The sequence below is a fragment of the Protopterus annectens genome, chromosome 6.part0 (genome assembly GCF_019279795.1).
Source record: "Protopterus annectens isolate FY-2018-M chromosome 6.part0, PAN1.0, whole genome shotgun sequence".
In the NCBI taxonomy this organism is placed as follows: Eukaryota; Metazoa; Chordata; order Ceratodontiformes; family Protopteridae; genus Protopterus; species Protopterus annectens.
In genome coordinates this window covers 1,451,581,861-1,451,609,444 of record NC_056737.1, presented here as the reverse complement: position 1 = coordinate 1,451,609,444, position 27,584 = coordinate 1,451,581,861, and positions in this window count along the sequence as shown.

Here is a 27,584-nt window from a genome sequence, read left to right as displayed (position 1 = left end):
TTAAAGTTTCTTCGCTAAGAGACTAATTCTAGCTCTGATAAAGAGGAAAGAGGGAATAAAGAGGAACTGGGACAAGCCAGAAAGCTGATAGGTCAGTTATCTCAATTGATAGACTTATTGACTCCGCTCAGCCAATCAATGATCGAGGTGGTTTCCAGAGCCTGAGAGAGGCGGAACCAGGAAGTTGAGAGTACAAAAAGCTCTAAACGGTGCAAAAACTGCAGTAATGGAGTTAGCTGGAAAAGGAATGACAATGGAGATGCTCGTTCTCGGGAAACAAACTTCCATTTAACACCAGGAGCCTTGTGAAATAATGTCTGTGAGGGTGAAATGAATGAAAATGATCTTCCTACTCCACCACCAGGTCAAAAAAAACAGACTTCTCCTGCAGCTTCAGTGATGAACCAAGCTGACATTAAGGACTGGTTACAGGTCAGCTATTCTATTAATTTTAAAGACAATGCAGTTGAACCAGTTCCTATGAATGACACATACAAAAGTAAGCTGGCCAAACTTTCTAAGTTAATACATAAATACAAAACTTTGGACAAAGAAAATGCTTACCTTAGGCAATGCATATTAGAAGGCATTGTTCCTAAGGGTTTAAGAATATGTAAATATCCAAACAATGTTATCTCTGGCAGCATGTTTCGCAAAGAACTAATAGAAATGTTTTAATAGATGTGGACTTGACATGCTAAAATTAATGGTTAAGGAAAATGACAGAATTAAGGAAGAACTACAGAAAAAAAATTGAAATTTTAAATTAGTTTATTAAGAATGACCTTGTTCACATGATACCATCAGAAAAAGAAAAATATTATAATATTAGGTCAGAAATAAATGGTAAATGTAATGAGTTGGTTAACAGAAAGTTAAAAAAACTGGAAAGAGATATTAAAGATTATAAAAAATAATTTGAGCTACCCTAATCCCAAACCATACAACACGGTTTGGGAGAGAAATGGAAGTGATGAACAATATGTTTTAAATGCTGATGAGGGAGCACATGTGGGGGAACAAGTGACTGATTTAGATGATTTCTCTACTACCCAACTTTGAGATGGTCAGAGAGAATTAAAAGTAAAGGGAACAATCAATGCCAACAAAACTATCAGACAATTTTTTGGAGAGAAGAGAGAAGGGGGGGGGGTACTGAATGTAGTTGGAACCCCTCACCTCGACTTGGAAAAGGATGATGACATGATAAAACAGGATGAAAATAATGAGTTCAGGTTTACAAAAAATCGTTATAGTATATACAATTTTAGTGATGCAGTGTTGAAGGGTGAGCATTTCAGTCTGTTATCCAAAGGATTGAAGTTCATACCTTTTAAAAAAGGAGATGTTAAAAAACCGTACTAGATATAAAAATGTTTACAAGAAAAATTAATTTAGGTTTATATTTCTCACAAGACAATGCTAACTTCCAGAATGGACAAACTAAATTAAAGAAAATGAGTGTTTTTAACCCCCCACCCTCAAATTAAGAATTTTTAGCAAGTGCTAGAGAAAGAGATTTGAAAAGGTTATGCCAAGGTCAAATATAAAGCAAATCTGAATTTTGAAGAAAAAATGTCTTGTCTGACCTTAGGAATAACAGAAAGGTGAGAGTTATGAAACCAGACAAGGGAGGGGGTACAGTTATAATGGACACACTTATATATGAAAGCAAAATGAATAATATTTTAATGGATACAAGTATATATACAAGTGTGTCCATGAACAAAATAAACACAGAGTATAGAAGAATTGACATGGCTTTGGAAGACTTACATTTGGAGGGTTTAATAGACCAAAATACCCTTATTTTTTTTAAAGTGGAGAAGCCCAGGATACCCTCCATTTTTGGAATCCCTAAGATTCACAAGAATAGTATGGGACCCCTCCTAAGACCTATTGTATCTGCAGAGAGTTCAAAAACCCTCCCACTAGCAAAATATGTAGATACTAAGTTAAAAAGGTTGTGGCTAAAAAGAAAAAATATTCTTATGGATTCCTGGGATTTTATGAGCGGTTAAAGCAGACCATGTAAAATGACGAAATTTCCTTTTCAACTATTGACATTGTTGACTTGTTTTCCATTATTCCACATGCAGAAGGCATGAAATTACTGGAAGAAATCATTTTTGAAGATAACGAGTTAAAACACAATGAGAGTCTAGTATGTTTACAGTTGATGGAATTAATTCTAAAGTATAATTTCATATACTTTAAAGGTGAATTTTATCACCAAACAAAGGTAGCAGCGATGGGGGCAGCATGTGCCCCTACATATGCAAATCTTGTCTTAGCTATGTAGGAAGAAAAAATGGTCCTGAATTCAATATATAGGAACTGATGGACCATGTACAAAAGGATTTTGTATAACATCTGTATCATATGGGATGCCCCCACAGAGAAATTATCTGATTTTATTATTTACTTGAATAGTACTACCTCATTTTTAGAATTCACCTACAAGGTATCTTATAACCTGCAGTATTTGGGTGTGGAAATCTGGAAGGAAAACAATGACTTTAAGTCTAAAATATCTAGGAAAAGTACATTTTCAAACACATACTTGCACCTTAACAGTGCCCATCCTATGCACTATAAGAAACATATAGTGAAAGGTCAGTTTATAAGATCATGTAGGATGACTTCAAGTAATGTTGAGTTTGATAAAGAAATATGTTTTCTGGAGAGGTTGTTTAAGGACAGATCATACCCAAAAGAGATGATTGAACAAGCTAAAAAAGAAATGTGTGAAGGTAGGCTAGGCAGATTCAGACCGATTTTGGGTTTAGATGAAGAAATAGGGTGTTGTATACAGACTGTAAATGCGGAGCCATTTGAAAAAGCACTGCTTTTAGAATACAATGTAGTATGATTAGGAAAGTTATTAAACAAGAATGGAATAGATTTATTGGATTTACAGACCTGGACACAATTCCTAAGAATAAGTTAAAGATTGTTTACAAAAACTCACATACCTTAAAGAATTTACTGGAAAAAGAATGTGAGCCAGAACAATTAAACAGAAAGAAGATAGGTGCATATAGATGTGGGCATTGCACAAAGTGCAGTTATATACTAAACCAAGAAAAATTGTTTCTAGAGAGTAGGAATGTTTGGTTATATGGAAAAGAATACCACAATTGTGACACTAGTGGTTTAACATATCTTGCAGTGTGCCAGGAATGCCAGTCATTCTATGTTGGAAAGACGGAAAGAAAGTTAAAGAGGCATATCTATGAGCACCTCTATGATGTACAAACAAGAAATGAAACTAATACTCTGTTTAAACACAAACAGGTTTGTGAAAAAGTTCTCTACTTATTTTTTTGTATTAGAAAGGGTAAAGAAAGACATACAGAGTGGTCCATGGGAAGAAAGGATTGAATATAGGGAACTATGGTGACCGCCAGAACTGAATGAAATATCTCCATAGTTCCCTTAATAAAATTAGATCTGCTAAGTTATGATTAATTTTTGTTACATTTTGTTATAAGTACATGGTTGAACCATTTTTTTTAATATCTTTATAATTCTCTTGTACCTTTTTACATAAATACTTTTTATGCAAACTTATTCATAAGTTTCAAACAAGATGGTGTTATATGCATTTTTATATTTCAAGGATCTGGGTTCTAATACAGAATGCTGTTACTAAGGTCTTATACATGTATCACTTAAAAAGATCACTAGGGGGAGCTCAAATGCAAGTTTTTTTAGTGTCAATTCATGCATTTTATATGTAGTTTTAATAGGAATTAATTAATTTATTTTTTTACTCTATTTAAGCTATTTATAAATTGTTTTTGAAGTTTTAAGAAACTGTCCCCGGGATTCATGAAGCTTGCGTCAGGCGCTGGAGTAGTGTTGGTGATCTAGCACCAAATATGGCCGCCGAGCGATTTAGGTATGAGCAGTTTCCATGTGCACTACCAGCATACGCCAGAGCTGCACATCTCCCGGCGCATGTATGCTAATTACCCCATGCATAGCAGTGTAGCATGCAAATGAAGGTATATAGTGATTCATGAAGTGGTGCAGGCGTAGCGTAAGCATGAAGAAATATAAACCAAAAAAAAACAAAAAAAAAACAGTTTACATTTTGTCAAACATAAAATCGGAGCCATGAAAGCAGACCAAACTTGCATATTATAATGTTAATATATGCCAATGGCTAAATATATAGCCAATGGCATAAAAAAACATGCACAACATATAAAAAATAACATTTAATGTCATGGCCACACTAACGCAAAGTAAAACCACAGTACATCTGTGCGCAAACGGGATCAGAAGGAAAATATATTTAGATGTCGTAAAACTGCCATGTAACACAATTCATGATATCCCCATAATTGTCAGTGGCATGCATGCTACCCCACAACCATGGCACAATGGTTGCTAAGGGTCTGTGACAGTGCTCTGTGCGGTAACTAGGAATTAGTAGTCAATGCCATGCAAATGAGTCAAGTAATACTGAATCGCAAATGCCCCACCGCCGTAAGGGTGTATCACACGGCATAGCAGTACAACACAGAGGAGTGGCCTGGAGGTAAACATGACATCAAGCGAGGGGTGCACCACCGTAGCTGTAAGCACATTGGATCATTGCTAATCTGGGTTGCCTGTTCCTAAGCAAAGCTGCAGGATAGGGATGTGGAAGTAGCCATAGCTTTGTTTAGCTGAGAGCACACAAGGTAACTGAAAGTTCATGTGAACGTGGATGAAAACATGCACAAAACCCAGTAAATGGCTGTGCATGGCATGCATCACAGCTGAAACAGGAAGGATACTGGAGGAAATGCTGCAGCATGGTAATTGGAGTACAAATGAGTAATTAACACCTAGGAACTCACAGCGGGCCATAGACAGCAGCTAACAAGGCTGCTAGCAGCTACCTGTAGAACAGGAAAGGGGAGGTGCCATACAGCAAAGAAAAGAGAACTGTCACAGCAGAACAAAGCAAACTTGCAGTAAATCAGTGACATAACACATTTCCCAACACAATCCTGGGTTGTGAAAGTACAAAACAAGAAAGCCGGCAGCTGGATGCATGCCTGACAATGGGAGGGGAATCGGGTTGAAAATTGAAGTAAAGGGCAATAGATGAATCACGGCAGCCAAGCGTAAGTCAACACCAAAGGCCCCACAATAGCAGTACCTGCTGTAAAACCAATAATTAAGATACCCTGCAGCTGGAATAGCAAAAACACACCCAATTACACCAGCATCTTCCATTGCACAATAGTATAAGGTGTGAAAGCCCCACACACACACTTGTGTATTCCCAGACACTCTGCACCATTGGTATATACAGAGAGGGGACTTTTAATATGTGCATATTAGGGGCCACCATAGCTTTGATTCATCAGCATGTGTTGGAGACTGACGGTGGTGTAGAGGATGATGCTGTCAACCATCTCAGGCACCGGAGGAGGAGAAGAGTGTTAAGATCCAGGGTAACCTACCAGGGGCTACATGATCTGGAGATAGTAGAGCATTACAGGGTGGACAGGGACATCATACAGCAACTTGTTGAGCTGTGCTGGCCACGCCTCAGAGCAAGAAGTAACAGAGGGGGAACCCATCCCAGTGGACACGAAGGTATGTGTAAGCTTGAGAATACTAGCCACAGGTACCTTCCAAAGGCCATCTGGGGATATCATGGGGAATCTCACAGGCATCAGCATCCAGGGTACTCCACCAGTTCCTGGATGTCATGTTACCACATGCCAATGAGCACATATACTTCCCCCGAACGCAGGAGGAGTTGGCCAGCAATATGCGTCTCTTCCACCATGTGGCAGACTACCCGGAGGTACTGGGTGCAATAGACTGCACACACATACACATCAAGTCACCACCTGGTGAGCAGGGTAGGTGCTACATAAACCACAAGGGATACCCCTCCATCAACTGCCAGGTTGTGTGCATGTGCTGGCAGCCCTAGAAGCTATCACGACTCCCACATCTAACATGCCTCACAGCTGTATCAGGTATTTGCCAGGGGGGACATCCTATATGGCCACCTGGTGGGGGATGTTGGCTATGCACTGGAACCATGGATGATGACTCCCATCAGAAATGCACACACAGCCCTGCAGGAATGCCATAATGAGGCACACGCAGAAACCAGAATCATCATAGAGTGCGTGTTTGGGATGCTGAAATCATGGTTCCATTGCTTGGACATATCTGGTGGACCCTTGCAGTACTCTCCAGGCAAGTGTGCACACATCTTCATAGTATGTGCCATGCTACACAATATGATCCTGCGGAAACAGCTGCAGCAGGGACAGAATGGTGAAGGCCCTCACAGCCCACCCCCATTGCCAAGGGACCCACAGGCACAGAGGGACTCAGTCCACAAACACCCTGTGCTAGCCCCAGTAGGCAGATGGAGGTGTGCCCAATATGCCCATGCCTTGGCAAAGAGGGAGCATATAGCACACACACTGACAGTGTAGGCACTCATGGACTGACACCCTTCTCCACCTGCACACACAGCAAACATGGATGGCACACACACACACACACACACACACACACACACACACACACACACACACACACACACACACGACCACCTGTAAATTGTTATGTATAGGTGGTCTACTATGTGCATCCTACATAGGTAGCCCTCAACTATTGTACACACAACTGCCATTGGCACAAGGTAAGTCAATACCTGAACAGTAAATTAAGCTATCAGCATGTGTCCATACTGTATGTAGAGGTTCATAGATACATAGGTAGGTCTATGCCCAACTGCCGAGACCACTCATAAGCATAGGCAAAAAGTGTCTGCTGTCACCACCCCATTGATTAACTAACTGTCCCTCTGTGGAGCAAAGCCAATTGCGGGATCCCTGGGGTGTATCCACTGTTCCCCACCCACTCTGCAAGGATTCCCTGGAGTGTTAGTGAGGGGTTTTGTATAATGTAATCAGGGATGTAGTTCCAAATAATGGGGAGTATCCCTGTCAGGAATCTTCTCAGATGTTTACACACCTTAAACACAGCTTGCATATATAGGTTGTTCTCCATAGAATAATAAACATGCGGAGCACACAACCGCTGAAATGTGTGTTAATCACCCTTGCACTACCAGTGCCTGCTCTGAGAGATAAGATATCACTGCCAGGATTAGAACATGCAACCATGTACACAATCTTCACAATAACATACCACTAAGCTACCTGAGATGTACCAATAGCAGATGTGTATACTGACAGGATAAAACACAAAAGGTAGGAATGTGTTGAAATAGGACAAACCGGCATGTACCCAATGAAAGGTATAGGTTTTATATATATATCTATATATATATATATATCTATATATATATATATATATATATATATATATATATATATATATATATATATACATCATAATATATATATAGAGAGAGAGAAAGGGAGAGAGGGAGAGAGAGATATATATGTCAATATATGGGGATATACATATATATATATAAAGATATATAGATAGGTTAACAACATCTACATAACCATGGAGGTACATATAAATAGGATACCTACCACATACCGACTGCTTTACATACTGACGCGCATAATCCTGAGGGTTAAGGTCCGAAAGAACACAGTACCGAAACACCAGATGCGCGAGGTGTAAAATCACGATGTTAAGGGACAGTTAGTGAGTGCTTCTGGTGTTGCGGTTCAGGTAGGTTACTGTGTGTAAGTGTGTTTCTTAGGGCTGTAGTGTGTGTAAGTGTGTGTTCTGGGTGTGGTGTGTGTTCTTGGGGGACTGTAATGTGTGCATGTGGGTTAGCTTTGTGTGTTTGCGTGATCTAGGAGGTAGAATATTAAAGTAGGGGTGTGTGGGGGGCGCAGACACCTACATGGGGGGTGTAGGGGGGCATGGACAACTGCTCATATGTAGTGTAGGATGGTTTGTTTGGATGTGGTGGGTAGTAGTGTGTCTGTGTGTGTGTGTGTCTGTGTGTGTGTGTGTGTGTGTGTGTTCCATGTTCGTGTTACTTTCTCGAGTTACTATCGCTGTTAGTAATGTGGGGTATGGGACTCTGGGCCCGGTACTGTGGGCATCGGAACTGTGTGGTTTCAGGATTCCGTAGGTATCCTGTATACAACAGTTGAAGTGTTTATATATGTGTATAACATGGACCATAGCAATCACACATTCTGCCACTACCAACCTTTATGAACAAAGGATATGGAGAGTATATGCCTATACACTATTACAAATATGTGCTATGGACATGAGCCAATGATAGTGTTACCACCTGTCCCACTTTGCGAGGGACAGTCCCTTTGGGCGGTTGTGTCCTGACCAAATATATTAAACATGGCAAGTGTCCTAGGATTGTAGGACATAATTATGTCCCATATGTAATGTAATAGTTGCATACAATAGTTCTTTCTGCATCTAAAATACCTACATGTTACAAGAAACAGGATAAGCAACTAAACTTCTACAAGAATAAGCTTATATTCAGGCAAGAAAGGAAAGTTCAATCCCTTGTACTGACCATAGGTTTGTGTCGGCCTGTAAATTCTAATGTGTGTCCCAAAAATGTCCCACTATGGCCATATGAAAAGGTGGCAACCCTAGCCAAAGAGGGTCAATCACCAACACAACTACAATGACTGCAAATACTTATGACAGAAATACACAGCTTTCATGTATCAACACTTTATTACATTCTGATGTATTTCCGAAGGGATTCAAGGACTAACATCACCTGCATGCTATACAGGAGCCACATAACAATGCCTTAATGAATCAGTCTGCAATTACCATAGTATTAGTCCACTAAAGGATAGGTGTTCAAATAGGGAAGGAGCCCTCACGCACATACTGATTATGTATAAAAGTAGTTCCTACACACCTGCATCTGCTATGCACACCCACCATCACTCCAACACCCAAACAAATTACAATACAAACTGTAATAACATCATAAATCATTCACTCACTGTACGACATCTGCAGAAGCTTTAACATACCTTGTGAGAGACACACTAACATGGCCCTATGTGAACTAGTTGCTGTTATACAATGGAACAGCTGCTGATGTTACAGGGTTTGTTTGCACTAATCCCATTTCAGAGGGTTGTGTGTACACCTGGATGTGTTAGCAATTACTGAGTAACAGCACAGTATGCTACACTTGTACACCAAATCAAGGATGTCTGGTGAGCACACTGTAAACCACATAACAGCTCATGCATAGCCATACAGCCTTGAGCTGCCCAAATATCCTTGCCAGACTTAAATGTCTGCAGAAGTATCAGGTACAAACAAACCCTGCATAAGTAGCAATGTTCTGAAATATAACAGCTGTACTCACATGTAGAACAAAATCATCTAGCCATTACACACAATCCACAGGAGTCATGAAGCTAATACCTCTCTGTCTGTCTCCATATAGCTGTTGAAATATATCACAAACAACACATCCGGGCTGTCTTCCTCAAAAGTAAGGCAAACAGACAACTCCCAAAAGGAGTACTCAGTTATACAGCACTGTTGCCATGGTATCGGCTAATGGAGTAGCTGCACAGCTGATGTGCATCTAATTAACTACTTTGGAACACCAATTGGTGGTCAGGAAACCACGTTACCAATATTTAACTAGAAAAGGATGGGTTATCACACATTCAAACCATCTGTATATACCAGCAGAACGTTACAAAGAAGATTGAAACATAAACAGAAAAGGATTGAATCAACAGTTAACAACACCTCGGGTTACTAATAAGGTATGTAGGTATGAAGGTATGTCTGTGTATTTAGTACCTTTTCTGTAGTATTTAAAGTGCACCCAAGCCATATAGTGGAAACAGTTATCTTGTAGTGATGTATTGTTGAGCATAGTAATGCTTGTAGTATTTGTGTGTACTGCTGTAGGTCACAAGGCAAACACCTCATACACCACAAGGGATGCTATATAAGGGCTTTGAATAAAAATATTCCTCATCAGCCGCTGTCAGTGGCAGGGCTGTTCCAACAAGTATGTGCTATAACAGGGGATAGTATATGTTGATATATTGTAACGGTAGCCATATGTATGGGTTTATTACTGAAAATAACATGTCAAAGGTTGGGCCACTGTGCAATTATGATTTGCATTGTGGGATATTGTGCCAATAACTGTGTAATGTACAGTATTGTAGGCAGATATGTATTACAAGTTACATAGCATTACTGTTATGTTAGGCAAACATTAGTTATGTCTATTGGCAATTACAATATACAATAACAGGATACATATGTCTTTAGCCACCCGACAGTTTATCAGCATGATAGCAAAGTAAAATGAAAGAGCTAGTTAACTATCCATGCACATAAGACATGTAATATGTGCAAAGGTAGGTACTCAGCTGTCTTGCCAAGGGTATTTATAAGTCTAGCTAGAGTGTGTTGGCTTTAGCCACCCCCATAGGTTAGTTCTCTGTGCCTCTGAACAGCAGAGCCATTAGTTCCCTGTGCCTCTGTCCAGCAGAGCCACTGCAGTGATCCCCGGGGTACATGTCTGTCTCCCATCCACATGTCAAAGTTTCCCTTGAAGAGAGCTAGTGAGGGGCCCTGCCTGATGTACATTGGAATCATGTTACAAAGCATGGGGAGTGTCCTGGTCAGGATTCTATCCATCCAACACTTCCTAGTCATCGTTGTGGTTAGGTTTATAGCCCTAGAGCATGCGGCTCTCAGGGGCCTCTGTTTAGGTGGAGCATATACAGCAATACTGGGTTGGACATGGGCCTTGTATGTCAAGCAGGGATCACCTGTGAGTATGCGGTATGCAACGGAGTACAGCTGGAGTTTCTTAGGTTGGGCTGCATAAGTCATCTGTTTGAGGTCAGTAATCCTCTTGGTGTGGTACTGTTGTGGTCTTCCAAGCAGTTGTCTTGTAAGGTATATTCAAAATGGGGTGTTGTATCCTTTAATGGGTCTAATAAGTCATGAGTAGAGAGTCACAATGGCCTCCTTTGATCTGGATGAGAACCCATTAGAGATTAAGGGGGCCATGTAGAAGGATATTCTAACCACCTTGTCATTATGGGTATCGAAAGAGAGATTGCTATCTACTGGGGTTCCCGGAGCCCTTATTACCTTTTCTGTATGTAGGGAACTAGCACCTATGTGGTAGTCCGCAAGTAATTAGTTATATCCAAAGGGGATGACTATGCACTTTAGGCATTCAGCTTGACGGCATGACATTGACACCAGGTATCCATCTCAGTGCGACCCTTCCAGACGGTGTCTGTAACAGCTGGGGAAACAATTAAGTCCCCTAGTTTGAAGTCGTCTGCAAACCTTTTCAGCCAAAGCCCTCCTGTGCTTGTCTGTACGTCAGAGAATTATATACTAAACATGAGGGGTCCTAGGACTGAGCCCTGGGGGGGTGCCACTTGTAACTGGTATACAGTCAGACCTAGGGTATGCAACTCCCACTGTGTGGGCTCTGTCCGTGAGCCACTTTACAAACCATCACATGACATAGGGGTTAATGTTCAGGTGGATGGGTATGTTGATAACACCAGAAGGAGGAATGGTGTTGAAAGCCTATGAGAGACCTAGGTAGGCTGTGTGGACCTCCTTACCCTCATCTAATGCCTTGGTAACTGTCTCTAAGAATTCCACCAGGTTTAGGAGGCATGGTCTGCCCTTAACAATGCCAAACTGGGAGGGGTCAAAGGTTTGGAGGTACCCAATGTCTCTGTGACTGTGATGTGCTCCATAGCTTTGCAGACCAGGCTAGTCAGGCCTATAGGGCAATAGGTCCCATGGTTCATTGTGGTGCCACCTTCATGGAGTGGGATAACTGTTGCTGTGCACCATTCAGGGGACACTAAGCCCGATGCAAGGCTATTACTGAACATGGTGCGTAGGTGGGGAGCCAGTATGTTATGAAGTTCATGTAAAACGCAGCCTGGGATGTTGTCCAGTCCCTTGGATGCTGTGATATTGGCTTTAGAGTGTGCAGCATTTGAGAGGTAGGGGGGAAAGGTAGCATTGAACCTATCTGCCAGGATGTTGCCAATATCAGTTGGTTCTGTAATGTTTGTGCCTTTGTGCTGTAACTCAGAGCAAATCTGGTTGTTGACATTGAGATATGTGACATAGCAATAGAATGCTTTGTGGTTGATGTTGGAATTAGTGGCGGTTTTGTTTTCATAGCTAGCTTTGGAGGATCTTATAAAGGATCTCACCTTCTTACTGAGGCTGACCAGAGAGCTCCTCCATGCATGGGATTGTACTCTTATTTGCCACAGTGTCTTCCTCCTGTAGTACAGTTTGTTTATGGCAGGGGACCACCAGATTGGTTTCCTTGATTAGGAGTATAGCATCTTGGTTCTGTTTGGGATAGCACAATCCATGCATTCATGTAAGTGCTGATAGAGTGCATTTGTGTAGGATTCAGCAGTTGTAACAGTATTGTCCATCTGCATGGGTGGCATGACATTCACCATGTCTGTCTTAGAAGCATGAAGTTGGCTTTGTAGACAACTGTGGTTCCCTTAATGGATGGTGGGGGCAGGATGAGGATATCAACAGTGTTCAGCTCATGGTCGGATCGGACCAACGAGGAGTTGATTTCATGTGTGGAGCACCGGTTGCTCATGTTGGTAATGCCTACATCTAGGATATTGTTGCCCCTGGTGGGTGTGTGGATATGTTGATTCAGGGCATTGGTGTTCATGAATATCAGAAAGCGTTGAGCTAATGACTTGGTACACAAGTAGTTTTCCCAGTTAATGGTGGGGTAGATTCAGTGAGTCTATGTAATGAGTGTGGTGTGGTGCGAATGTTTACCTTCTCCACATGACTGTCAGGTCCAGGCTTGGTTGGAGAGAGCTTTACTTCCAGTTTGGCTAGATGAGTGTATCTCTCACAGGTTGTAGTGTTGGGTGGTAGGCGGAGAGGCATGTCTGTGTACATGAGGCAATGTGTACATTGCCTCAAGATGTCCAGATCCATCAGATAGACAGGTGAGAACACTGGCAGTTGACTCTTGGACATGCCTGAATATAGAACTACTTTCCTCTAGATAAGTGATGAAAGTGAGTACAAGAACTATTTTACTCTAAGCAAGTGAGAAAAGTATGTACAAAACCTGCTTACCTCTAGGCAATGAGGAAGATTGAGTGCTATAGTAATTATTAGCTTACGTAGTGCTTACAAGTTCTGAACAAGTGCTGAGTATGAATAAGCAATCCAGATAGGGTCTTGGATAACATAAACACACGCTCCCCCCAACAGGTACACAAGCATATATCCATGTACACCACATGGCCCCCGTACCCACAACTATGCAGGTACAAGCTGCAATCAGGCTGTATGGGACCTGTCCACATCACAGGTTGTATCATACACATATGGAAAAACAAGATGCTCTTCACATACAGATCATGTAAAACATAGCTCCATGTCTGGCTGTGTACACACTGAATGGTGCACACCAACAGGTATCACAACCCACAAAGGGGGAGACACCACTGATAATGGGAAGTACTGTACTACTACCCTGCTGAGTCTGGTCTGGAAGGCCATGAACCTTGATCAAATAAATGATGTCAGCAGTACAGATGTAGATGACAGTAAGGTGGATGTCACACTGCATATCATAACCTTGCCAGGTCATAGGACGTCATCACCCATACTGTGTACCACATAAACTTGGTATACTAGATGTACAGTCCTATGTCATGGGAGTGTTTTGCAATGGGACTGCTGGCAGAACCAACACTACAGAAGGTGTCTGAATAATACATGCTCATCACACCAGTGGCAGCTGCAATATGTCAGGGTTAATGAATTTTATTCCCCCTCATTGTAGTCCATACCTCACAGACAAACAGAAGGCATCTGTCTATTGAAGTATGTGAATGACTATGATCTAGGAGCAATAGCCTAATTAGGAGTGTTGTGGACAACATACAGAAAGGGGTTTGTGGGTGAGGTGTGTGTGACATATGGCCACAAACTGACAGCTACATATTGCATTGTCACCCCTATGTTAATAACCCTGTTCCTATGAACTACCACCTAGGCAGCGGTCAACATAATGGACACTTGTGTGTAAGGGATGCAGCTGGGCAGTTGTCTTTCCTGTGATAGCTACGTCACCATGCCTGTCAGGTAGTCATATGTGGCAACCCTATTAACGACAGGGTGCCATCCATGAATTTACAGATCATTGTCCAGCCATACACAACACTCAAGTGACCCATATCACATCACATATTTCCTTTAAGGGGTATTGGCCATCTGCAGATGGCCTACACCAGCCTTCCCATTTCCCATCTCCAATATGTAGCATGATGCATACCCTGAATAAATCCATGTCCAATCCAGTGATGTTGGACATGCTACAAGTACACATCCTGATCTCGAACACATACTTCATGGACATCCACCTTCCACATGCTGGACAGATCCTTGTCCTATACACTTTACATAGTCCTGCCATACTATGCATTCCTGTCCATCAAAGCTGCACATCACTCCCCTCTCAGACATGGTGTGATGACCGCATGTTAAATGTATCATTAACCCTGTGGATCAGTAATGTGGCACTACTCCACCTGGCCCCACAGACCCACCTGTCGACTACTTCCAGGTAACCTTTCATCCTAAATTCATACATGTCCCATAGCATATAGCCCACTAGCTGACTTTGACTGTACATGCTTTAGTTGATATCCATCCCTGCAAATACCATCTAGCTAGCCAGTGTCCCATGTGTATCACATGTGCAACACAGGTGATACATGGCAGGATGTTGAATTGCTGTACAGTGCCGTGTAGATGTATATGGCAGAACACATACATGTAAAACCTTATGTGAGCAATTCTGCAGGGTCTCAGGTCATGTCTGTTAAGGCAGTGTAAGTCCTTATATGTGACATATACACAGCATCAAGGCCGACTGCATTAATGTGGACACATCCAGCCATGTGCTGATAGGTAGGAACACCAGTACAGGCAAACAGACATGCCCACATCAAGACAGCATCCACATGGAGTATGAGCAATGTAATCAGGTGACACACACACACATATATGGTGATAATATCCACTCAACACTGAGTGTCACATGTGTGTGACACAAACATGCCAGTGTCATGTAGGTTTGCAAATACAACTATTTAAATGTAATAAATGCATTACACATTTATGTTCAACTGTAGCTCTATATGTCTCTGTGAGTTACTGTGACCTGTCTCCATCATTATGTCATCCAGGTATGCCACATACAAGGCTACCCCCTTTTACCTGCTTGGAGGATGAGGCCCTCCTCCCATACCTACTTGACAATTATGATATCCTGTTCAGCCATGTGCCACAGGATGCACAGCAGCGGGATGCCCTGTGGATGGACCTTTGCAGGAGGGTTAATGATGTGGGTGGCCACAACCACACATACCAGCAGGTGCGCAGACACTGTATAGACCTCATTAGATGGGCAAAACAGCATGCAAATGCAATTGCCAGGGAACAAGGTGCAACAGGTGGTGGACCACCAACCCAGCCCCCATTCACATGTACAGAGGAGCTACTGGCCAACCTGGGGACACCTGCAGAACCACATCCACAAGCCTTATCCGATATTGTGGAGGTGGGTGTCTCTCAACCACTGAGCCTGGAGTTGCCTGGTAAGTCAGTACTGCACCTATAACAACTATATTCCATATAGTTGCATGTGTAACTGTACAATATGTAATGTAACATCATATGCAAGGCATGTATACACACATGCCACATACTATAGTATGCTACTCTGTGTATGCACACATGTGCATACACCATAGTATAGTCTAATGTACTGGAGTATGTGTTATGCACATTGCACCCTGTAGCCATTATACAGGCGTGGATAATACTCACACTGCTGTGTTACTCCTATTTAGGTACCTCTGGCGTTCCACTGCAACAGCAGCCCATTGCAGGTGAGACTGTTATTATTTATCAGGAATCGTAATGCAAAGATCTATCTGCCATGTGGCGATTTACAACATGTACACAAAATGTATGGTCCTGTCACAATATACAGTTCAGACCTGCAATACATCACAATGCCTACCCATGTGCAACACTTGCAAACTATGTGAATCATCTCACCAACATGAATCCTCACAAACTGTCACTGCCAGATGTGTGGACAGCTGTGCATACAATGGTGGAGGTGCTGTTCACTGTAGGTACATGTACTACAGATCAGAACTACACATGTGGGGAATACAAACAGTACTACACAGTGGGCTGGAGTATGGCCAGCCCACAGGATTCACTGGTATGGATCATAACCCTGTTATGAATGTCACACAATGTGATGTGCTATCTTGACATGTCCATGACATCTAGTGGCCTGGCTGCAACACTGCCTACCTAACCTGAAAACATATCCCACATACCACCCTTTGTCTGCATAACCCTGTCGTCAGTGGAGCATATGACATTTATGGGTGTACAAACAAACTAAATTCACAACACTAACCAGTAGATAAAATAGCAGTTCAATGACAATCCAACGGACCAAGCAAGTAATCCAGTAAGAAGTGTAATCCAATGTAAGCGCTTTCGGCTGAGTCACCAGCCTTCTTCAGACATAAAACACACTTTATACCATTTGACTGCTTTGCAGCTAACAGAGTATGATTCTACTGTTTTTACTCATTCTAATACGTCAGGGAAAATCATTTATTGGGTGTATGCCATATGGGACAACACAGACATGTGAACTAGATGCCCGTCACAATAATTTGGCCAACACATGTACACACATGGCCAAGGAGGATGGCCAGAGACATGGAGCAACACACACAGTAGACATGATGTGCTTGTGTGTATATCCTGTTGTACAATGGCTACAGATGGTCCAACTATGTCCTTTGTGTAATGGTTATATTGTAGATGTGGAACACTAGACATCCTACAGGCCTGTGCACATCTTGTGTAGGCGTAACATCAATCCACCACATAAGATGTGTTGAACATCTTGAGGGTGTTACAACATGACAGCAGTCACCTGTACAGTATCCACATCAGCCCACAGATACAGTACATTCCCCTTGCTGGTGTTGGACATCAATGTCATACTTGTTCCTTGTGTGTGTGTGTGTGTGTGTGTGTGTGTGTGTGTGTGTGTGTGTGTGTGTGTGTGTGTGTGTGTGTGTGATACACAGATGTCATGTGGGACACGGTGTACCGACATGTTTGCCATGTCTGGCCATAATTGCCAGGCAGCAGCAATATGGTTGCAGATGTTCAGGGCTGTCATCCATATACCCATCAGTGACCTGTGTCACAACTTCCACATCATGGTTTAGTGTGTATACACCTCAGTGACATGGGTCACATCCCACAGTATATATGTCTTGTATCTGAACACAGTCATGGCTGTGTCTGTATCTCACACTGCATAGCAATAGAGATGCCTCATGATTCCCTGTAGTGGCCATGCACATCAGCTAAATGTGCAGTATTATCTGTAAGGCGAACAGACAACACTGCATTGGGACACCATTGCCCCACTGTATATTTGACAGGACACCATTGTGTTAAACATGTATGCATGTCATTGCACATGTCAACAGATCACATGTCATACTACATGTGATTGTCAAGGTCATATGCCACACATCAGGCAGGTGTACTGTTAACCTGTGCTGGTCTACATGGTGTAACACAGGGATGTATGCTAACTACTACTATGATTGTGTAATTTGCATGCCGTCTGCTATGACACATGCACACTGTTGTGTGCAACCCAGGGATGTATGATAACTGCCACTATTATTGTCTGCACTGCATGCCATCTGTTGTATCACATGCATGTTGCATGTCTTCTATCATATCACATGCGTGCGTGTCTGTGTGTATCTATTGTATATATTGTAATGTACAGTTCTTGTCTGCCATCACAGGTGATGTAGGTGCATTGCCCTCCTGTGGTATATCTGATGTTAGTGTCCCCACAGACTCTAGCAGTGATGATGAACATATGATTGAGTCACAGGCAGAGTTGTCAGGGGCTGAAACTGTGCCATTGGTTGCCATTCCAGCTATATCCCCCTTATCCTCGCACACAGATCCCATGCTTGCACATACCCCATCACCAGTGGCCATAGAGGAAGGATAGCTGGTGTGTGGTAGCTTGGAACAGGAAAGTGTGGGGGCTATGGAAGGTGTGTCTGCACACCATGGTGTCAGCCAACTGATTAGTGTGCCCCACACAGGCACATGGCGAGTTCTGCTCGTAGGAGGACCTCTCGCCAACATGCTCCTGCAAGACAGAGTGCAACAGCTGGTGTCACCAGGCACATGTTTCAGGCTGTAATGGAGGCACAGGCATGTGCTGAATGACACAACAGAGACGATCAGAGGCTACAGAGGGCTGCTGTTGTTTCTTTAAACAACAACATTCAGGCAATGGTAAATGCTCAACAGCAGATTGCTGAAGCTTTGGATAGACGGTTGGGTGACATGGTTGAAGTCCTTGACCATGGCATGACAATCCGCGAGAGTGAGCTGTCTGTGTTGGAACATCTGCTAGGAGTGTGGTGTCTGGCACGTGGACGTAGGCCTGCTACATCACCTGTTTCAGGTCTACGTGTACGAGCTACCTCACATGTCCGCTCCCATAGTGGCAGTATCAGCAGCAGTGCATCTGGTGCCGTGCTGTCCACACCATGACACAGCAGGCCATGTGCACGTGGCCCGGGACTGTCCCAACAGGGACACTGTTCCAGTGGACAACTGACATCAGACAGTACCCAATCTGCACCTCTGCCTGGTAGTGCCCGTGCAACCCCTGGCAGGCACAGGTCACATGTCCATGGCCAGAGACTGTGAACTGTAAAACCTCACCTGTGCAGTCTGCAGCTGTCAATAATACCTCTGTGTAGGCCAGACGCATGGCAGAACTGTGTGCATACATACATGCACACACTGGAAACATATGTAGGGCACAGCAACACACACATGCATAACATCCACACATGCCCAATTAGATCAAAGGCCCTAACCCACACACATGATGTCATCCAATGGTGCAGCCTAGGCCTCTGGCAAACATTATCACTCTGTGCATATGATGATGCCTGTGCCGCATCCCTGACATCCACACCATCGGTGCAGGGGGCATGCGCATATGGTCTGATGCACAGGGTGAACAGACTAGGAAGATAGGTGTAGTTTACAGTTGTTGAGTACTGTTGACAGGCAACAGAAATACCATGTACTACAGGTGTACAATGCATTTCGTACTGTTAACAGTATGTGTCTTGTGTGACAACATTAACTGCATGTTGGTCATGATGTTCTGCTGTCCTCCTTCAGGTCTAATTGCACGTGTCGGTGGATGTCAGTGTTTGCACTTAGTGTCCCATATGTCAATGTGGACTACTCACAGGTATGTATGAATATACCAGCATGCACCGTGTAGCTGCCACATACCAGTGAGTATGTCCCACGTTACAAACACATCTACCAATCCAAGAGCATGATACCTGTGTATTAAGCTACTGTGGCCACAGACGTGACATCCATAAAGGATGACATCACAGGTACAGTTATATGGAGTGGTGAGGTAAGAGAGTGGTCTTGCTGATTACAAGGGTAGAGGCCAGTGGGAAGTGTGATGCCTCATTGGGAATCAGTAATACACATTCCCATGACAGGATGCCAACATACAACTGCACCCACACACTCAGGTATTGACACACATGTATTCAGTGACACAGTAACACACCCACACACTCATGGATTCATCGATACAGTAACACACACTCACACACAGTTGCTACTGTTGAGGTGAGGACCCCTGCCTATGTGCAAATCATCATTACAGTACTGTGCACCTACATGACGCACCACAGAGAATACACATGTACAGGTAGTCAGTATGACCTAAGATCGGGGACATCAACATGGATAGTAGAATGCATCGCCCGGATGGGGGAGGGGTCTTATCATTTCAGTATGGTAACATACATCCTCACTGGGTAAAACAGCAACTAAACAGCTTAAAGTCCACTTAATCCACCACAACAGATTATGTGATAAACCAAAACAAGATTTAATTTAAGCGCTTTCGCTGGAAAAATGTTCCAGCTTCTTCAGACTACAAACAGTAAAATACCTAGAAAAAACACCTTTTAAAACAATTAAAAAATGAACTGCCAATATACATCCTCACCCCAGGGATCAGTCAGCCCTACATACACACACTGTGGCATTCAGTATTGAATACACCTATGTCACGCACATACAGATACCTCACATGTGTGAGATACATGCCCCTGCCTATGTCCTGCTTTCTACATTGCAGTCTGTACAGATGTGTACACTAATGTACAGGAGAATGAGTAACAATTGAGATGTATTCCCCACAATACGTGACATATATGGACACACATGCAACCACACATGCTAGTACTGTGAATCTCAGACCTGCCTAGCTCATGATATGTATGACAGATGTACAGCAGTATTGCAGGCATTACAAACTGTACTGACACTTCCTGTGGCAACAGTGCTGATATATGCACATGGGACATCTTAATTATTAACAGGTGTCAAGTGATTTACTTTCACTGATGCTTCCTGTGGCAACAGTGATGATATATGCACATGGGACATCTTAACTATTAACAGGTGTCAAGTGATTTACCTTCATTTTCACCCTGACCGCTGTCTAAGTTGTGTGTTATGTCCTTCAATTAACAAAACCATTGCTTACTGGTTACACAGGTTGTTGTTGGACCACTTGTGACACACCTGTGAGCTATCCACAGCAAACATCCATCTGCAAAGATGCCCCACCACTTAGTTATTTTTACACATCTGTCCATACCTGAGGTACATCTTCCCGTACATTCAGCATATCACCATATACAGTTGGCAAAGTTGAGACTGCATTGCAACTGCATGATGTACTAGGATACACATCACCTGCATACATCAGCAACTGCACACGCATGTTATCTGAATGCACAACACTACGTGTACAGGTGTGTAGGTCCTACAACCCTGACATTTGAGCATGTTTGTAGGCATTGCATTTGGTGGACATGTGTAATGACATACATGACACATGGACTGTTGTATGATATGATGGGTGTAATGGGTGATCGGTACAGAGGGGAATGTTACCTCTGTCAACATTGATATCACACCTTATGTACTGTTAGCATTCAGCAGCCATGGACCTACATTCCATGTGCATGTGTGTAATGTCTGTAGCCACCTGTTTGCACAAAGGACAACAACAGCTATGCTATTTACATGTATGTTGTGTGCATGTGTGTGTGTGTGTGTGTGTGTGTGTGTGTGTGTGTGTGTGTGTGTGTGTGTGTGTGTGGCATGTACATACCCAGGGCAGGTACATGTATGTTATATCCATACAGGAGGGTGTGTACTGGTGTACAGCAACAGACATCTGCTAATGGCAGAAAGTACCAAGGGCCCCTGGTATGTGTACAGCTGACCTGGTTACAGACAGTGGTATCATTGCATTGCATAACACATGATGCAACTTTGTCAGTACATGTGTACTCTCTACAGTTGATGTAGAGCTTGGCGCAGTACACAGGTCAAGGGTCACATGGTGGTGTGCTCTTATATGTCCTACAACATGTATGGATGTGTGTTGGTGGTCTGAGGGCATGGTGGTGTCTGAGGTTTACATCCTAGAATGCAGCATGTGACACTGTGTCCTGCACATGACTCATCTATGATGCCTTTTGTGGGGGGACCGGTCAGTACATGTGAGTGGCCTTTATGTATGTGGGGACACCACCTGGAGTGGTCCGTACCTGTGTTATGGCCCACATGTCTGGTTCTGAGGTATATGGTGGTAGTGCTAGGTTCTGAAGTATATGGTGGCAGTGCTATTGTGCACTACAGTGCCATCAGCCAGGTGTTCCTCACTGCACAGATGTCAGTACTCCCATTGTTGGATCTGCAGTGACCGACTGTGATTATGGATGCTACACATCTAGCACTGGTTAGCATAAGAAAACAATGCAGTTGTTCTGTAGGTGTATGGGAGTTATCCTGTGTTTAGAACATTTGCCTTGGAATGGTACTGTGTGGGCGGATGTGACTTGGGTATTATCCCTATTCCCTTGATTCATGTATGCATGTGATATGTGTCAAAGGCCTGTCTACTGTCAGCCATGTCATTCCAGAATGACAGCAGATGTTGTCTAAAAGACCAGTGTCAAATATATGTAGAGCAGCGTTCCTGCTAACAATGACAACTACTAACACCAGAGCCTATTGCAATGTGTTCTTTACGTCTACCTGTAATAGCATGGCCACTGTGGCCTTCCGTGTTTAGCATCAGAGTGCATCCCAGTCAGGCCTGTGCTACTAAGAGTATTAGCATGCCCAGTATATCGTTGTGTAGATGGACACATAGTGCATTCCGAACAGCCCTGTGCTACTGTGTGAGCATGCCCAGTGACACCTTGTGTTGGTTTTGTGCGTCTGTGTATGGGCATGGCCATTGTAACCCTGTATAGTGGTAGTAGTCATCCATTCCACAGATGGGTATACTCCAGGTCAGGATGGATTCCTACTTTAATCACACAGGTTCACAGGTATGTACATCTTAACTGCCAGTATCCCTGTTGATGTCCACATTCCCAGAAGGTCATAATGACAGCCTTGCAATGTGTAGTCTGTGTGGCACAACTCATAAGTATGTAGTATTGTAATAGTAATCTGTAAATAGGCAGGTGTTCTGTTCCCACCACTGGCGTGTGTGTGTATGTCTGTCCCCATTTGCCAGAGGACTGTAAATTGCTTTTAGACTGCTCACACTCCATACAATTCGTATACCTACCTTTGGCAGGGCAGATGATTACACCCACCTACAAATACACCTCTAGGAGTGCTATGTCTCAGTAATCTCAGTAGTGTGTTCTGTAACTACATAATGCTGTAGTGTAATAAAGTAGTTAGGTCGGTGTTCTAGTCCCACATTTGCTGTGTTTGTGTCCCTGTTTGACTAGTAATGCTTTTAGACTGCTCACACTCCATACATTTGTTATACCCACCTTTGGCAAGGCTGATGATGTCACCCATCTACAAATACACCTCTGGGAGTGCTATGTCTCCGTAATCTCGGTAGCACATTCTGTAACTGTGTAATGCTGTAGTGTACTAAAGTAGTTAAGTTGGTGTTCTAGTGCCACACTTGTGTGTGTGTGTGTGTGTGTGTGTGTGTGTGTGTGTGTGTGTGTGTGTGTGTGTGTGTGTGTGTGTGTGTGTGTGTGTGTCCTTTTGCCTGAGGACTGAGTAATGCTTTTAGACTGCTCACACTCCATACATTTCTTATACCCACCTTTGGTAAGGATGATGATGTCACCCTTCTACAAATACACCTCTGGGAGTGCTGTGTCCCAGTAATCTCAGTAGCACATTCTGTAACTGTGTAATGCTGTAGTGTAATAAAGTAGTTAGATTGGTGTTCTAGTTTGCCTGAGGACTGAGTAATGCTTTTAGACTGCTCACACTCCATACATTTCTTATAACCACCTTTGGCAAGGATGATGATGTCACCCTTCTACAAATACACCTCTGGGAGTGCTGTGTCCCATAATCTCGGTAGCACATTCTGTAACTGCGTAATGCTGTAGTGTAATAAAGTTGTTAGGTTGGTGTTCTAGTCCCACACTTGCTGTGTGTGGGTGTGTGTGTCCCCATTTGCCTCAGGACTGAGTAATGCTATTAGACTGCTCACACTCCATACATTTCTTATACCAACCTTTGGCAATGCTGATGATGTCACCCATCTACAAATACATCACTGGGAGTGCTGTGTCCCAGTAATCTTGGTAGCGTGTTCTGTAACTGCGTAATGCTGTAGTGTAATAAAGTAGTTAGGTCAGTGTTCTAGTCCCACACTTGCCATGTGTGTGTGTGTCCCTGTTTGCCTGAGGAGTGAGTAATGCTTTTAGACTGCTCACACTCCATACATTTCGTATACCCACCTTTGGCAAGGCTGATGATGTCACCCATCTACAAATACACCTCTGGGAGTACTGTGCCCCAATAATCTCGGTAGCACATTCTGTAACTGCATAATGCTGTAGTGTAGAAAAGTAGTTAGGGCGGTGTTCTAATCCCAGACAAGCCAAGTGTGTGTGTGTCTGCCTGCGTGAGACAAATACAGTGCTTTGTAGTATTCGCTGTAGCGCGTGCCCTAAATGCATATTGCTGTAGTGTGGTATGGTAGGGGTTTGTATGCAGGACATGGCAAGTGTGTGTTTGTCTGTCAAAGCCTATGTAGAGGTGGCCATGATTGTCTTACCATTGGACATGTTTGGGTGTAGATTTTGTAGTTTTCCTATATGGTATCCGTCTTATGACACATTGGCCACCTCACGATGAGTACAGCTGTCAGTCAGCCATGGGACTGTGTTGGCAAGCCATACCAATACATCTGGCAAAAGGCCTGGTGAACTAAGTATCCAGCCATACTAGTACCCAGTATATGTCCCACACCCCTGTGCCATGCACAAACAAACTTGCCTAGGATATCCCACTATGTTGCTAGTAACATGCACATTGAGGACAGATAGTAGGCATGGTGTAAATGCAGTGGCCTGCAGAGGACATGCCATCTTGTACAGCCATACAATAGGCACATATATGTGGACATTGTACCTTCACTATGTTCCACACTGAATGCCTGCAACATATGTGGTGCCATCAAATGTGATCCACAAAGGTCAGACAATGCTGTACACATGTGCCCTGCATGGACCCATGCCATTAACACCATGGAATACCTGTATCATACTATCCATGCAGTTGCAGGGCTGACCTGCTCACTATAAGCAGGTTTTGTCACACCAGGCCAGTGTTGGCATATCGGGGTATAACAGGCTGTGTACACAATATGTGTCTGCCAAACCAGGTATTCCTGTACATGTCACTGTACAGTATTGTGGGACATGCACATCCCAGGCAATGTCCATGTGAAGGACTATCAAACACAGACATGGCATGCATTGCAAAACTATGGCCCTACACATTGGTAACCAGGATGTCAGGCCAGATAATGCAGTACCAATCTGTGTGGGACATTGCAGACAATACACCCGTGCACTGCACTCCATTGTCGGGTGACACAATGGCAAGGATTACCCCTCACCCAGCCTTGTACAGCCATCTTGTACAGCCAAGCACTACACACCCATGGAGCAATGCGTATCTGCATGCCAGTACTGGCACCCTGTGTCTGTGTGTGGGTTGTGATGCTCCCAACCACAGTCACTCCCAGTATAAACTTTGTTGGCATACCAACAGTTGTCAAGCACTTTCACATGCCCTAGCCCATAGAACCTCCAGTTATCCTCTGTGGTGCATGTGGTCCTGTGCATTACTGCAGTGTGTCAAACTAAGTAGTTACATTGTGCATTTGTGGCCCTGGTAAAGGTGTCAATGTGTGCCCAGTAGAGAGTGTGGTTGTGGTGACAATGGCATCCATTCACGTGGACAGACATGTGTGCCACACCTAATGTATGTCAACTATATCTGTTGCAGATGTCACTCACACATCTACACACACATATGTTCTTACAGCACAGCAACATGTCACCTTTGTGGCACATGTAGTAACGTCATGCACATGTAATAGTAATGAGTAGTCAGGGATTTGACCCCTGTACTGTTTGGCATGTGGCAGATTATGCTTATGGTTAAGTCTCCAATCCCTTCCCTGGTGTACATTGCCTGTCCCACCCACACACTCTCAGGTGGATGTGAAGGTGTACACCTGCACAGCAACAGCATGTGTATTGTAAGTGATGGAAATGGTCAGGTGATGGCCTCTGCATCTATTGCAGTCCTCCTCTTGATGATTGCATGTGGTACGGCTGTGATGGTGTTCCCATAGCCATCAGCATGATAAACACAGTACACTATCTAGGGAAACATGTTATCTGGCCATGACAGTCGCTGTGAGTGGTACCTGGATGTGGTGTTCTGACACGGCATCACAGGATGTTATCTGGATGTACTTCAATCATTTTCCACAGTGGGAAATAGCCTAAAGACAGGAGGGTGATGTGCCACACATGACTACAGCATGTAAGTGTAGCTATGCTGCATTGAGACTACTGCCTGTTTAACATGTGTGTGGTAATGGCTATTCTGCATGTTATAATACAGACATGACAGTACTCTGTTCATGAGGGACCCCCATCTGTAGGGCCATCTGTGAACTGGTCAGTGTGTGCAACCATCTATTTCCTGTGTTACACACTGAACACACATCTGTACACAGCAGAAGCATGGTGTGAGGACTGCAGACAGTACATGATGATAGGGATGTGTTACTGCCATTGCATCCCTGACTGGACATGTGTCACATGAGACAGTGGTATGACAGACACTGTGTGGGATTCCCACTGACAAGCCAATGATGGGCAACTGTTCATAGCTGCGGTCACATGTCTACTACACATTGAACAGTTGGCATGCAGTATATATGCATGTGTTGTCCTCCCTCTGCAAATGTACACCATCTGTTGTGTTGGGTTGCTGGTGATATCTATGCATACTGTCGTAGGTAGTCCTGTATGCTGTTGTCTATCACTAAGCCATATGTGGGTTTAAAACGCAACACCATAGGCTGAATGGGTTGAGAGGTCCCAGCAGAACCTCCTGTCCCACTTCAGCTGACCATGGCACTGGGCACTAGCACATCTGGGGCCCAGCCATAGACATAACCTCTGTTGGCTCTGCACCACCTTCTGGTGGTACCACCACTGAGGATGGAGCATGTCCCCCCTGGGACCAGGACCAGACAGGTACATATCTGCTGTCATGCGGTCCCGGACATGTTGCTTTGGTGTCTCCCTAAGGGGTTATGAAGCCAGATATGCCAGTTCAAGGGCGGAGTGTCACATTTACAGGGTGATGCTGCCCCTCCTGGACAGTCCCCAACACTGTCTCCTTTGCAGCTGTGTAGGTGCAGTGGCAGTTGCCCATGGCTAGGGACTTCTGTCCCACTGTTCCCATGGGCTTTTGAATGCCGAAGACCCATCCCAGTCCAGGGTGTATCTCCCCAAATGTGTCATATACCAAACCTGTATGCTGTGTTTTCTGTGATGCTACCTATCCTCCACGTCCATACCTACACTCCTTCCCCAACATCTGACCCTCACCTATGGACACATAAGGCCATTCAGCTCCTAGGACAACATCTGCCCTATACATAGCTGTCCATTACACACACGTGCCCACCGGACACATGAAACCCTTGTAATATGCATCACAACATACTCCTGTTATCTTCACCCCTGTCCTTCAGGCACATGATCCTGGCATGCACATCACTCCTACATGGTCCAGGTGCACGTGATTAGGATGACCCCATTGTACACACCACCCTACTGGTCCTTCTATGGTTATCCCATTTCCTTTATCATGATGATGATGTTGCACACAGAACCTTGCAAGAGTACTGTTCACACATAATGATTGGACAGGTACTGTTGTGTTAATGTACATTACATGCACAGAGTGACGTATACGGCCAATGTACAGCTATCTGTGTGTATGACTGACACATG